We start from the raw sequence: 13,782 nt of genomic DNA on the forward strand, positions 1-13,782 counted from the left end.
ATAAACATACAAGTGAATGCAATCAAGAGCATTTTTTAATTGGTCTAGATGAAGTGGTTTTGCATCTTAAATTATTTGGAAACTCTAAGTGTCTCATTTTGCACAGAAAAGGTTCATTGGCAACAAAAAAGCACTGTGGGAAGATTTTTAGACAATTAGATTGTTGTTGTTGTTGTTGTTTTTTTTTAAAGGTGCATTTTTATTTGAAAGGGGGAAGGGAGAGAGGAGAGATTGTCCTTCTCCAAATGGCCCCAATGGCCAGAGCTGGGCTGATTCTAAACCAGGATCTAGGAGCTTCTTCCAGTCTCCCACATGGATTAAGGGGCCCAAGGACTTGGACTATCCTCCGTTGCTTTTCCAGGTGCATTAGCAGGGAGCTGGATGGAAAGTGGAGCAACCAGGACTTGAACCGGCACTCATATGGAATGCTGGCACTGCAGGTGGCTGCTTTACTTGCCAAGCCACAGCGCCAGCCCCTGGCTATGCCACTTTTTTTTTTTTAAGATTTATTTATTTATTTGAAAGCCAGAGTTACACAGAGAAAAGGAGAGGCCCAGAGAGCAAGAGAGAGGTCTTCCATCTGCTGGTTCACTTCCCAAATGGTTACAGCAGCCAGAGCTGCACCAATCAAAAGCCAGGAGCCAGGAGGCTCTAATGGGTCTCCCATGTGGTTGCAGGGGCCCAAAGACTTGGGCCATCTTCCACTGCTTTCCCAGATCATAGCAGAGAGCTGGATCAAAAGTGGAGCAGCTGGGACTCAAGCTGGTCCCCATATGGGTATCGGCACTACAGACCTGGGCTTTAACCTGCTGTGCCACAGTGCCGGCCCCTATAACATTTCTGATCTTGCTTGCTGATAATGCATTGTGAAAGCAACAAATAATGGCTATAGTAATTGAGTTCCTACCACCCATGTAGGAGATCTGGGTGGATGTTTTGACCATTGGGGAGTGAGCCACTGAATGGAATATTTCTCTCTCTCTCTCAATCTGCCTTTCAGGGGCAGCGCTGTGGTTCACTTGGTTAAGCCTCCGTCTGCGGCGTCAGCATCCCGTATGGGCACTGGGTTCTAGTCCTGGTTGCTCCTCTTCCAGTCCAGCTCTCTTCTGTGGCCCAGGAGGGCAGTGGAGGATGGCCCAAGTGCTTGGGCCCCTGAACCCGCATGGGAGACAAGGAGGAAGCACCTGGCTCCTGGCTTCGGATTGGCGTAGCTTCAGCCGTAGCAGCCATTTTTGGGGGAAACTAATGGAAGGAAGACCTTTCTCTCTGTCTCTCTCTCTCTGTCTAACTCTGTCAAAAAAAAATCTGCTTTTCAAATTAATATATATATATTTAAAAATTGACATCCTTCATGCACAGAACATACTTAATAATGCAACATAAACAATTTAGAGTCCACCATAGCTTGATAGGAACTGCTGAAAAAGAACCGAACATAAATTTGTAGCAACTTTACAAACCCGGAGACAGTTTGGGTATGAGGTTATGTGTTTTAATACCCTTGATTATCAATAATTTCAAAAAGCAGACTGAGATCAGTCCTGTTAGAAGAATGAATTTCTCCTTTATTCCCCTTTATATAATATTTTAGTAAAACCCATGGTCTTGGGGCCGGCACAGTGGCATAGCGGGTGAAGCCGCTGCCTACAGTGCTGGCATCCCATATGGACGACGGTTCGAGTCCTGGCTGCTCCACTTCCCATCCAGCTCTCTGCTATGGCTTGGGAAAGCAGTGGAAAATGGCCCAAGTCCTTGGTCCCTGCATCTGCATGGGAGATCTGGAGGAGGCTCCCGGCTCCAGCGCAGTTCTGGTTGTTGCGGCCATCTGGGGAGTGAACCAGTGGATGGAGGATCTCTCTCTCTCTCTCTCCCTCTCCCTCTCTCTCTCTGCCTCTCTGTAACTCTGTCTTTCAAATAAATAAATAAATAAATCTTAAAAAAAAAAAAACATGGTCTTATCAAGAGGTAATAAGAGAGTGTGCAGCTGCTGAACCTGTTGGGAAAAACAGTTATTGAGCTATGTTAGCTGCAGCAATTATTTCATAAAAACCTTTTTATATCATTCTCTAGATTTTTGCAATGTTACAAATATCTTTCAGCTTCTTAAAATTTGTAATTGATGGAATTGATGGAAGGGTGTTTCAAATTGTCAAGTGCTGCCTGGACAGTTGGCTTGGCACTGAAGCTCTTTCATTCAGGCTCCACCTTACTAATTGTGTATCCTTGGGCCACTTCCTTTTCTTATCTGTAAAATGGAAAGAAATGAGCCCCACTTACAGGATTGTGGTAGGCATTTCACAGTGATCTCTCTTATTATTACAGGTTATAACTGGGATTCGTTACCAAGACCCGTGTCAAATAATGCTTCTGAAAAGCTATGGGGGAGTTACAGAGACCTTTTGAAATGAATTCATTGCTTTTTACTAACAGGTATGAATTTTTATTTTAATACTTTCATTTATATGAGATTTACAGCCATGAATATAATGCTGACGTCTAGTTTCATAATTAATGGTATCTTGAGTTTTTAGCTTAAGTATTATGAACGAGAAATACAGCATGTTGCTAAGCCTTAACTATTTTGTCACATCGTTTATCTTGTATAACAACAATAGTAGGCACTGTTAAATAACCAGGACCTTGCAGATATCCTGAGATTTTGGTTAGTTGAATTAATCATTATTAATTATTAATTCATCACTCTTTATCAGTTTTTTAAAGTATATCATTTTCTTATTTTTTAATATTTATTTCCCCAGAATAGCTATAAAGAAAAAAAAAAAACTCCCAAATTTTGATTCTTTTGTTCTTCCTTACCCCAGCAGGAGAGATTTCTCCTTTTCTCCTATTTGAAAACTTTCTTCCAATCCATAGCCATATCACTCGTAGAGCTAATCAGGGGAATGGGGGTGCTTAGCCTTAGAGATCAGACAATAAGATAGGAGCAGAGAATTGTGAAGAAAATGACACCACTCACTGGTACTACAAGAAAAAGCTAGGGGATGCTATGTATGTGCCTTCCATGAGCACCTGAGTCTACTTTCCTGGCAACAATGTTCTTTCATGTACCTCCCCAACAGTGATTCTCTTTTGTCAGTGAATTTCCAAACTTGATGACCTCCCCTGTGGATTACTTAAATGTTTCAGTTATAACTGGTATACAACAAAACACCCTTAGTTTGGGACTGTAGAATGGTAGCATTTTATTATGCTCATAGATTCTGGGGGCTGTGACTTAGGTATAAAGTTTCCTTTCCTCTGCTCTTTGACACCTGGGCTTCATCTGGGAGGACTGGAAGAGCTAGTGGTGGTGACTTGAATGGCTGAGGGCTGGAATCATCCAGAGGCTTCTCCACTTAGTGTCGATGCCTGGGCTGCTTTCATTCAAGTTTGGCTTTGTCTGGAACTGTTGCTGGAGAGTCTACTTGTGGCCATAGCACTTGCACTTCCTCATGGCAGTTCAGGACACCAGGAAAACAAGGTAAAAGATGGATGGCCTTTTATGAGACAGCCTCAGTAGTAACAGTATCACTTCTGTCATACTTTATTGATAGAAGCAGTCACAAGCTTACCCAGCTCCCAAGAAAGGGGACAAAGACCCCATTTTTCCAGTGAAAAAATGGTATGGGACTTCCAGCCATGTTTTAAAATCGCTTCAATGTGCAAATTTACCTTAACAACCGAGGACCGGGAAAGAACACCTACAATGGACTTCCTTAGACACAAATCTTAAGAGAGAAATCTTGGTAAGAAAAGTGAGGTAAGCTACTGTGCAATCCAAGAAAGGCAGTGTTCTGTAGGCCAGAAAGGGCTTTGTAGGATGGAGACTGACAAGTTGATATCCTGTACTCTATGCTTGAGACTTTCGATCTTGAGGATCAATTTCCCTGGTTGGCATGAAGAGACAGAGATAATGTGAAGACCAACATAAGCCTTCTGTTAACATACCAGATCAACGAGACAAACCTAGAGCAAAATTCAATAGCTGCATATACTCAGTCGTGATTTAGACGAATGGATCACAGTTAATTAGAAAGGAAACTATGATTCTTATGTCATTGTAAAGTTTAATTTTGTGAGAAACGTCCTGGTTTTAAAGACCTAAGTCATTCTTCAAGTCACATAACCATATGTCTGGTTTATCTGTGAAATAAAAAATAATAACAAGAACAAACATTTTGAGTGTTTATTATGTACCAAATATTAGACTAAGCACTTTATATGGGTTTAATCCTACCAATATTTTTATGTTATCTGCTTGTTAGAGTGGAGAACTGAGGCTTATGTAGATTATGTACTTAATGAAGTTCTGGAAGCTGGTAAGATATATAGTGATAATTTGAATCCAGCTGGCATATTTTATAATGCTTAATGATAAAAGTTTTTGCTAATGTGGTTACCCATTTAGTATGATACCAATATAATATCAAATTAAATTCTGTCTAAATCTAATTAATCTAAGCCAATAAATATGTGCTGGATAACTCTTCAATCTAACTGAACTGGAATTTGGTAAGAGGTTAATGTGAACCAGGCAGTGGCATTTGGAGTTGACAAGATGAAGCTTCATCTTCAATGAGAGCTTATTCTCTATTAGAAGAGTAAAAATACAGAGATAGATAATTTTAAAAAATTATCTATTTATTTGAATGCGTGACACAGAGAGAAAGAGTGTGAATGAGACAGATAGTGGTGTTGGTGGAGGAGAGATAGAGAGATTGATCTTTCATCTGCTGACTCACTCACCAAATGCCCACAAAAGCCAGACTGGCCAGGCTGAAGCCAGGAGCCAGAAACTCCAACCAGGTCTCCCATATGGGTGGCAGGAGCTCAACCTGGGCCATCATCTGCTGCCTTCCCTGGCACATTTAGCAAGAAGCAGCGTAGCCACGCGTCACACTGACACTCCAATGTAGAATGTCGGCATCCCAAGCAGGGAATTAACCCCCTGCACCACAATTGCTGGAAAGTCCAACTGAGTTTTAAGCACTATCTTGGTGCTACAGAGGTTAAAAAAAATACGTAATGTCTACTGATGTAATATCTGCCTTCAAATACTGGCAGATTAAATTAGTGTATGCTAAATCTTTCTTTTTCCTTTTGTGGAAAGCATTTCCCATTAAATTTAGTTTCTTAGTTGCATAATTCTCCCTGTAACCATAAAATTTGGCTTAATAAATACTAGCCATTATCACTGTTGTTGATTCTCTTATTGTTCTCTACAAATCCTTATGTATATTGAAATGTTTTGATCATGTTGTCTATTTTAGCAGTTCTTAAGTCCTCCCTCCTGGAGTCCTCCATCCTTCTCCAATTTCTACTGATTTCTCCTAGAATTGCTGTGCAGGCACCATAGCACATATTTAATGCCCTAGGAGCTACTACGTTTGGAAAACATTTGTCTTCCTCTTCCTTAGTTTAATCCATTGCTTTACATGGATTGATTAACTGACTGACTGACTGATTTCATCTACCAGTAGCTTTCTAAGAAAGGGTATGTCAGAGAATGAATTTTCCACATGACTTTTCTTCTAGGGGTCCATGTCTCTTTTGGAATGTTTGCTGTCTGCTACCTTTGTCTTGACCTGTTTTCTTCTCTGGAAGTTTTTTGGAAGCTTCTCCTTATGTCTGATAGTCTAAAATTTTAAAATAATATTCACTTGTGTGACTTTTCTTTTTTCAATTAAATGGGATGGGTATTCATTGAGCCCTTTCATTTTCCTTTAGTTTCATCACAGGAAAGTTTCTTGTATTTGTCTTCCTACTGTGTTATTTGTTGTTTTCATTTTTAAAATTTCAGGAACCATATTATTTTCTGAAAGGTTTTACAAAATCACTTTGAGAGTCTCAAATGCTGCCTTTGATTTGATTTTGCTCTATACCTATCGAGAGTCTTCTGATTAGAGTAGTGATTTCTACAACAATCATTCATTCATATGACATAAATTCAGAATTTAATTTGCTTACATTTATTTTATGTTGTGCTCCTTGATTTGCAGTCATTTTGCTGGACACTTGATGAGATTCTTCAAGCTGCAAATTAGGGCCTCAGAGAAAAATACAACATAATATTTAAGCTTGTTAATTTCATAACCTAAGAGTTAAATCATATTTTATTTCTTTACACCTTTTCAATGAATCTTATGGTCTTAAGCAATACTGAATTTATACTTTGTATTTAATAAATAATGTTTATTAAATATTATTAACATTATTAATAAATAATGTTGACATTACTCTATGTATTTGTTATACAGACCTGTCATGGACTTATTTAATTTCTTTCAGTTCCTGGTGTCATTGGGCATTATAAAAATTATTTATTGAATGAATAAATGGTGGAAAAGTAACCCACCAAGAGAACAGTTTTTAAAAAATAACTTCCTGTTCCAAATTAATTTTTATTTGTGTAATATATGTAGCGAATGCATTAGAAAACCTTGCCTCTTAGCTGTGACATGATATACAGGATAAAAGCAAGGTAAATGTGAGTACTTCTTGGGTTGTGTTTGTTTGAAGGACACTCCTGTTCTCAGTGGCCATTGTAATATTATTTTCCTCTGGGAATACTTCTCCAGTGTATCACAAAATTCAGTGTGAGAAAATAGCCTTTCCTTTATAGAAACTTGTTCTGTGTTTAAAGTGAATAGAAGCCATCTGTTCAATAAAAAGCAAAATGCTTACAAAGAAACCATAACAAACACATCCATTGTATGCTGTTCACACTTATGATATTATTAGATCTCTTTTAAATGAGAGACACTTAAAAACACAGCTTGAAGTATAGCCTTAGACTTTGCTAATTTAGTCCCTTTTTTTTTTCTATCTCCCTTCAATTAACCTGATGGGGTAAATTGGAAAGCATAAGTCTCTTGTGAGCCTAACTCAAGGTCTCAATTCATCAATGTCTTAGTGTTTCTAAATTTCTCATAATGTTCTCCTTTAAATGCAGTGTAGGTTTGCATATTGAATGTTTTAGAAAGGAGATTTCTAAGATGCTTCAGATTTGGCTTTTAGTGGATGAAAATGATAGGCTCTGTATAGTTTGTTGATACTTTTCATATGAAAGCTGATTAGCACTTATAGCTAGGCAAATACTGGGCAAAGTTTCATTTGATTTTCTCCAAGATTGATCAAGATTTTCGCTTGTCTGTCTCTTGTTTTCTTCTTTTACAATTTCTTCCTTTCTAAGGGTCATCAAAGTAGGATGTACTTTTCTCTGAAGGGAGAACTTCCACTTTGAATATGGCCTTGTCAAATACTGATGGAGATTGTGGACTTAAAAGGCTTTCATAGCCTTGGCGGCTCATGTCAAGAGCCTTGGGTGATCACTGATGTCATACATAAGAGTGTTAACTGTTAAATTAACAACAGGAGTCACTGTGCACTTAACTCCCCATGCAGGACCTCTGTCCTCAATTAGCTGTACTTGAGAATTAACTGCAAAACTTGTTCTCAAACAGTTTTTTTTTGTTTTGTGTGTGTGTGCAAATTGTTGAAATCTTAGTATAGAGTTGGTTTTCTGTGTATAAAATTAATTGAAAATGAATCTTAATGAAGAATGGGACTGGGAATGGGAGAGGGAGGAAGAAATGGGATGGGAGTGGTGGTGGGAGGGCGGGTACGGTGGGGAGAATCTTTATATTCTTAAAGTTGTACTTAGGAAATTTGCACTCATTAAATAAAAGGGTTCTTTGGAAAAGATAAAAACAATTTCTTCCTTCCTTCACATCTACATGAAGAGGCACAAATTAACTATCAGCTTATTCTTTGACAATGTTCCCATTGTGTTTTGTGGTTTCCCTGAAAGATGTAGTCTGATTAGATAATATGGTGAGACAGGGCTGCTGAAGGAGGTAAGAGTAAGGTGAGTGGGTTGCGTGTGTGACAGTCTTCAAAAGAACCATCAATAGGCTGTGCCTGGTCTGGAATGCATTTTATTATTAATTTAAATGGACATTATGGCCTAGGAATTGCCATCTGGTTCTAACACCAGGCTAAAAGGGCTTTGAGAAGATCACATAGCTAATCACCCTATCCACCTCCCTCCCTTCCCTGCCAACCTACCCTGTGCCAGACACCACGCTGGTGAACAAAACAGATGGAAAGATACTGACAGAGAGATAATTTATATATAGTTGATAATTTATGTATGTATTATCTTCTAGAGTAATAGGTGAAGTGAAGAAGTCTAAGGCAGAAGAAGGCATAGAATATGCTGGAAACAGGGAGTGAGACTACAGAATCTATCCAAACCCACTGGGTCAGAATATCCAGGGGTATGTGAGCATGGCTTGTGAATTATAAACACGTTCCCTGTACTAGTCAGAGTTTCATGACTACAATTAAAACCCCTGAAAGTACGTTCTTAGGAAGGAACAAGGTTTGTTTTGGCTTGCAATTTTAGAGATTCATAGTCTAACACTGGGTGATCCCAAAGATTTAGGCTTCTGATGAGACTAGAGGATATCGTAGGGAAGATCACATGGTGAGCCAGGAAACAGAAAGAGACAGGAAGCACCTCCAACTGTCTCATGAGAACTCTACAGGAAGCATTTTCAGCTTGTACACCCAACTGTCTCGTGAGAACCGCCCTACAGGAACATGCTAGCTTGTACACTCATCTGTCTCATGAGAACCACCCTACAGGAAGCACACTCAGCTTTTACACCCAACTGTCTCATGAAAACTCCCCGTAAGGGCAGGCCCCCAGTGACATAAAGATCTCCCACTAGGCCTCCTCCCAGATGCCATAATTATATCATGTATCCACCTTTCATCTACCAACCATTAACATTAATCCATTAACCACTAACATAAGACTTTGGGGTTTAAGAGACAGCAGGAGTTTAGAGAGACGAATCCTGTTCAAACTCTAACACTTCCCAACGGATTGTGATAATTTACACAATTTGAGAATTACTGATATCAATTCCTAGTCATGCACTCATTTCCTAAGTTGTAAAAAGCCATTCTTCTCCAAGTTTCATAGATTTTGTCTTTCATTCAGATAGCCTTGCTCCATTTGTTTTTTTCCTTTGAACACACTGAATACATCTTAGCATCCCATGCTCTTTCCCATTTACTCACATGCTGATATTTGAAGGTTGGCTTTCAGAGGAGACAGTGAAGTCAGTACTGGACATCTAGCCTGAAAGGCATAATGATTGGCCACAGTAAAATAGCCCAGAGAAGATGTTATTTAAACAACAAGAGTTCTAACAAAATAATTAACTATTATATTAGTTTATTTAATTATACAGCAGTATTTTTGTTTGGACAAGAGGATGCAATTCCATTTCCTTCGGTGAAAAAAATGCAGAGTCATAAATTTTTATTATCTTTATCTATGGAAACAGACTATTCTGGATGTCTCCAACATCATACAACATGTTGACCAAACATTTGGACAAAGTGATAAATCATGATGAACTTTGTCTAATGCTCTTATTAGTGAAAGATTAAAAGTTAAAATATCCAGTAAATGATTTAATAAGTAACCCTTGCTCTTCAGAAGCATAAGTATTGGGTCTTCCTGTAGGGAACTGTATTGGAAACACAATTATTGGCTCTCAGCTGCTCTTAGCAACCACGTGTTTGTCTGTTAGTAGATCCTGGAGTCCCTATTTGAGCTGAATATTTGTGCAGAGCACATGAAAATGCCTTTTCTCTGGAACTCTACCTGAAACATGAGAAATGGGATAGAAATAAGGGTAGGAAATCAGTAGGGCATTTCCTATTTATTTTCCAATGAGAATGTGTTTTTTTTTTAAAAAAGATTTATTTATTTGAAAGGCAGAGTTACAGAGAGACAGAGGTAGAGAGAAAGAGAGAGAGAGAAAGAGAGAGAGAATCTTCCATTTGCTGGTTCATTCCCTAGATGGCCACAACAGCCAGAGCTATGCCCATCTGAAGCCAGGATCCAGGAGCTTCCTCTGGGTCTCCCACAAGGGTGCAGGGGCCTAAGGACTTGGGCCATCTTCCACTGCTTTCCCAGGCCACAGCAGAGAGCTGGAGTAGAAATGGAGCAGCCACGACTTGAACTGGTGCCTGGTGTCCACATGGGATACCAGCGCTGCAGACCTGGGCTTTAACCCACTGTGCCACAGCATCAGTCCTGAGAGTGGGTTATCTTTAATTTACTATTTTAAAAATTACATAGGCCAATATTATTTTTGTTTTTTAAGCATATGACTTGAAGACAATCTAACTTAACTTTGGCTTCAAAGCAAAGTGGATACACTGGGATGTATACCGATTAAGAAAATACAAGTGTACTTCAAAAAATTCATGAAAAAATAAAATTAAAAGAGAAACATTTTGGCACAAAATTTTTGAAATATATGTTTTTTTTTCATAATACATATTTTCATGTACTTTTTGAAGACCATCCACATACATGGATTTCAAAATTTTTTGCACCAAAACAAACTTATCTTTTCATTTCATTTTGCATTTTCTCTTTTCTCTTAAGAGACTCTTCCTTTTTTGAATGGTTTCTACCCTTAAAATTGCTGGGGTCTTTTTGTAGCACTTCAGGAGCTAAATAAGTAAGTCAGAGGCATTCTGATATAGTAGAGGTAGTTCTAAAGTTGAATGCAGAGGAGCTGAGTTTGAATTCATGTTACTACTAATTATTTATATAGTTTTTATGAGCTTCCATTTTTACTGGAATAAACTGAAGCAATGCATAAATCCGAGGGCTATTGGAATGACTTAACAAAATCACATGAAAAAATCATCGGGCAAGCTGTGTAGCTTACAGAACACGCTCAACTGACACTAGTTCATGTAACGGGACAGGAGGTTTCATCCAAGAAGTGATGCACATTATCCACTTGGTGAATCTTCCTATGCCTGTAGGAGACCTTCCATACAGAAGAATTTATTCACAATGATTTTAGTAGAAATTTTGCACTTCTTGGGAATTTTTTTTATTACCTTTGTTGCATGTGATCATACAAATAAAATGCCAGGACCTTTCAGGCAGCATTCTACAAAATAGCGTCATTTAATAATACCCTCCATTAAGAAAATATCTGCTTGCTGCAAAAAATTATCTGAATAGTCTGTGTCCTTGGTTCTGTTGGTCCCCAAGATAAAAGAAAATCAGACCGTGTGTGGGTAGGTGATGGAAGAAGCTGGGGTGTGTGTGTGTGTGTGTGTGTGTGTGTGTTTGTAGGAGCAGAGCATTATTATGAGGATTCTGGTATTAAAAGTGTAAGTGTGTGAAGGACTAGAGTATGATCATGGGCTGTGTTGCATGTTACCTTACCTTTTCAGGTCCAAGAGGCTGTAGGCACCTTGGGGGCTTCTCCTAGACAGCAGTGCAGGTTCACTCTTGTTTGATCCTTTTCATCTTGGGTTGCCACAGTAGGAGTGGCAACAGCACTGAGCTTCAGATCCATCTTTGCAGACAAAGGGAAGTCGTAGGGCTTTAGCCAGAATGTGTAGAGAACATAGGATGGCTTCCCTCTGGCCTTGCTTTGTAATTCAGGAAATATGCTGATTCCTGGGAAGCATCACTGGCTGCTTATGGGGCAGAAAAATGAAATACCCTCTTCGAGAGCAACAGAACCTAGGTGTGGTTATGAATATGCAGCCATGGCACTTGCCTTTTTGTGCTACAGTTCACTGAGCTTGGCATCTACACATTGGACTAAGCAGACAAAAAGTTTGTAGCAGGAGAACAACTTACAAATTGTTTCCTTTAATAAAGGACAGAGGGTCTTTTTATCATTCTTTTCTTTGTGAGTGCTATTTTTACATTGGATTAAGCCAGGAAAACTCTTTTAAAATTAGTCTGTACCTATTAAACATTTCATAAATGTTTTCTTTCAGTGTGAGAGATATAAACACTAAATGATTAGAAGTGGAAAATGAATTAGTACAATTCTAAAACAGCGTGTTATTCCAAAATCAAATAATGTCGGAAGTGCCTCTGGTATATATTCATAGCCCATTAGTAAGACACTATTGTCCATGCAGATTTGGTTTTAAATTGCTTCATGGGGAAAGATGTTGATTATGGGTAGGCTCTTTTCTGAAACTGTTTGCCAGTGGGGCTAGAATGTAAGCTTATGGAGTCTCAGAACTGGTTTTCCTGAAGGCATTTTCCCCTATAAAGGTAGTTCTCTTCAATAAAGCAATCTCAAAGCAATTTCCTCAAAATGTACACAGGGTAATGCAACACAGGAGGGGTGAAGGAAAGCAAGGGAGAAACTACGACGTGAGCCAAGGTCTGGCCTTACACTCGACAGGCCCTAAGGCTCACTGGGGGAAGGTAAGGCATAAATAGGACCTGAGTTAGGCAGCAGTGGTGGATCTATGTCCAAAGAATGGTGCAGGCAGAAGGATTTCTGAGAATGGAAGTCCAGCCAGTTGGATCAGACTGTTGGTGTAAGTGCAGTTAAAATACATCTCCCTGGGGGGCATTACTTAAAAGTAAAAGGGAATGGACTGAAGCAGGTGGAAAGCTGTGTGAGTTTTATAGACGTGAACTTGGCATAGCAACAGCTCCAGGGCTTGCAGATTCAAAATGCCGTAGAGGAAGTGTTCCTTAAACTGTGCTTAACATTTCTAAGTCTCCCAGGAGTCAGACACAGTTCCTTCACTTGCTGGGTGGGCATCTTTTCTTTAACTAAAGCCATCCTGTGTCAGCGAGGGACTGAGGAGCACGGTGACTTTGTTCCTCTTCTTAAGACTACTAATGGGGGAAATGGAGAACTCGGAGTCTAACTCACAATGCACTATTTTGGGGAATGCAGAGTGAGGTAGCTGGGCTGATTCTTCTTTTCTTCTGCCCCAGGGCCTACAGGCAAGTGTGCAAAACCTTATAGGCCAATAAAATGTGAATACAGTAGTCAGGCTCTGAGGGTGCCCTTTAAAAACAAACACATTAGCCTGAATTACTCCGAAAATCAATTTGAAACCTCAGTGACTTTGCTCTTACTGGAAGAAGTTTCCTCAGACTGTATCTGCTCCATTTTTTTCAACTCTAGAGTAGTAAAAGATCCATTATTGGATGTATTTCAGCGGTTATTAGTTTTTTGTTTTTTGTTTTTTTTAAATCTATAAAGCACATACAGTCTGAACTAATTCAAGATTCTGTGGTTCTCACACTTGTGGGTCTTGGAAGACTGCTGCTGGGTGTGCCCTTGAACTGCCTTTCCTGACTTTCTTTTCACGACTCAGCGAATTAATTATCAATATTTTACTAATTTTGCCCATTGATTTCCTGATTTCTTTAAGGTGTCTGTATTGTCTTACATTGCATTGAGTTTCCTTACAATAATTATTTTGCATTCGATTTCTGGCATTTCACAGATTTCCTTCAAGTCAGGACCTCATTCTGGGGAACTATTGTGTTCTTTCAGAGGTGCCACAATACCTTGCTTCTTCATGTTTCTTGTGACATCTGTACATCTGGTATAATAGTCCTTTCTTCTTTGTGGAGTAGGTTTTATTAGAAAAGAGTTTATAGTTTAGCTGGAATGCAGGGTATAACTTGGCTGGTTGTTTTGGCTTTGGTTCTAGTTGAGCCTAGGAATGTAGCCTCTGAGTGATTTCTTTGGTTTAACCAATGTCAGCTGTGCCTACAAGCGACACAGTGGTCTATCCTGCCGCAGCTTGTAAGGAAGTGTGACTTTGGGGTGAATGAGGGCTTCCTAGGATGGGTATGTTCAGTGCCCAGAGAATTCAGCGTCAGTTACACTGGGGATTGTGATATTCAGGGCCTTGTTCTTGGTGCTAAGGGATACAAAGGGGGCTGACCCTTGTCCC

Source organism: Oryctolagus cuniculus, chromosome 8 (assembly GCF_051225735.1).
Source record: "Oryctolagus cuniculus isolate XC-2025 breed Fujian yellow rabbit chromosome 8, ASM5122573v1, whole genome shotgun sequence".
NCBI classification, from domain to species: Eukaryota; Metazoa; Chordata; class Mammalia; order Lagomorpha; family Leporidae; genus Oryctolagus; species Oryctolagus cuniculus.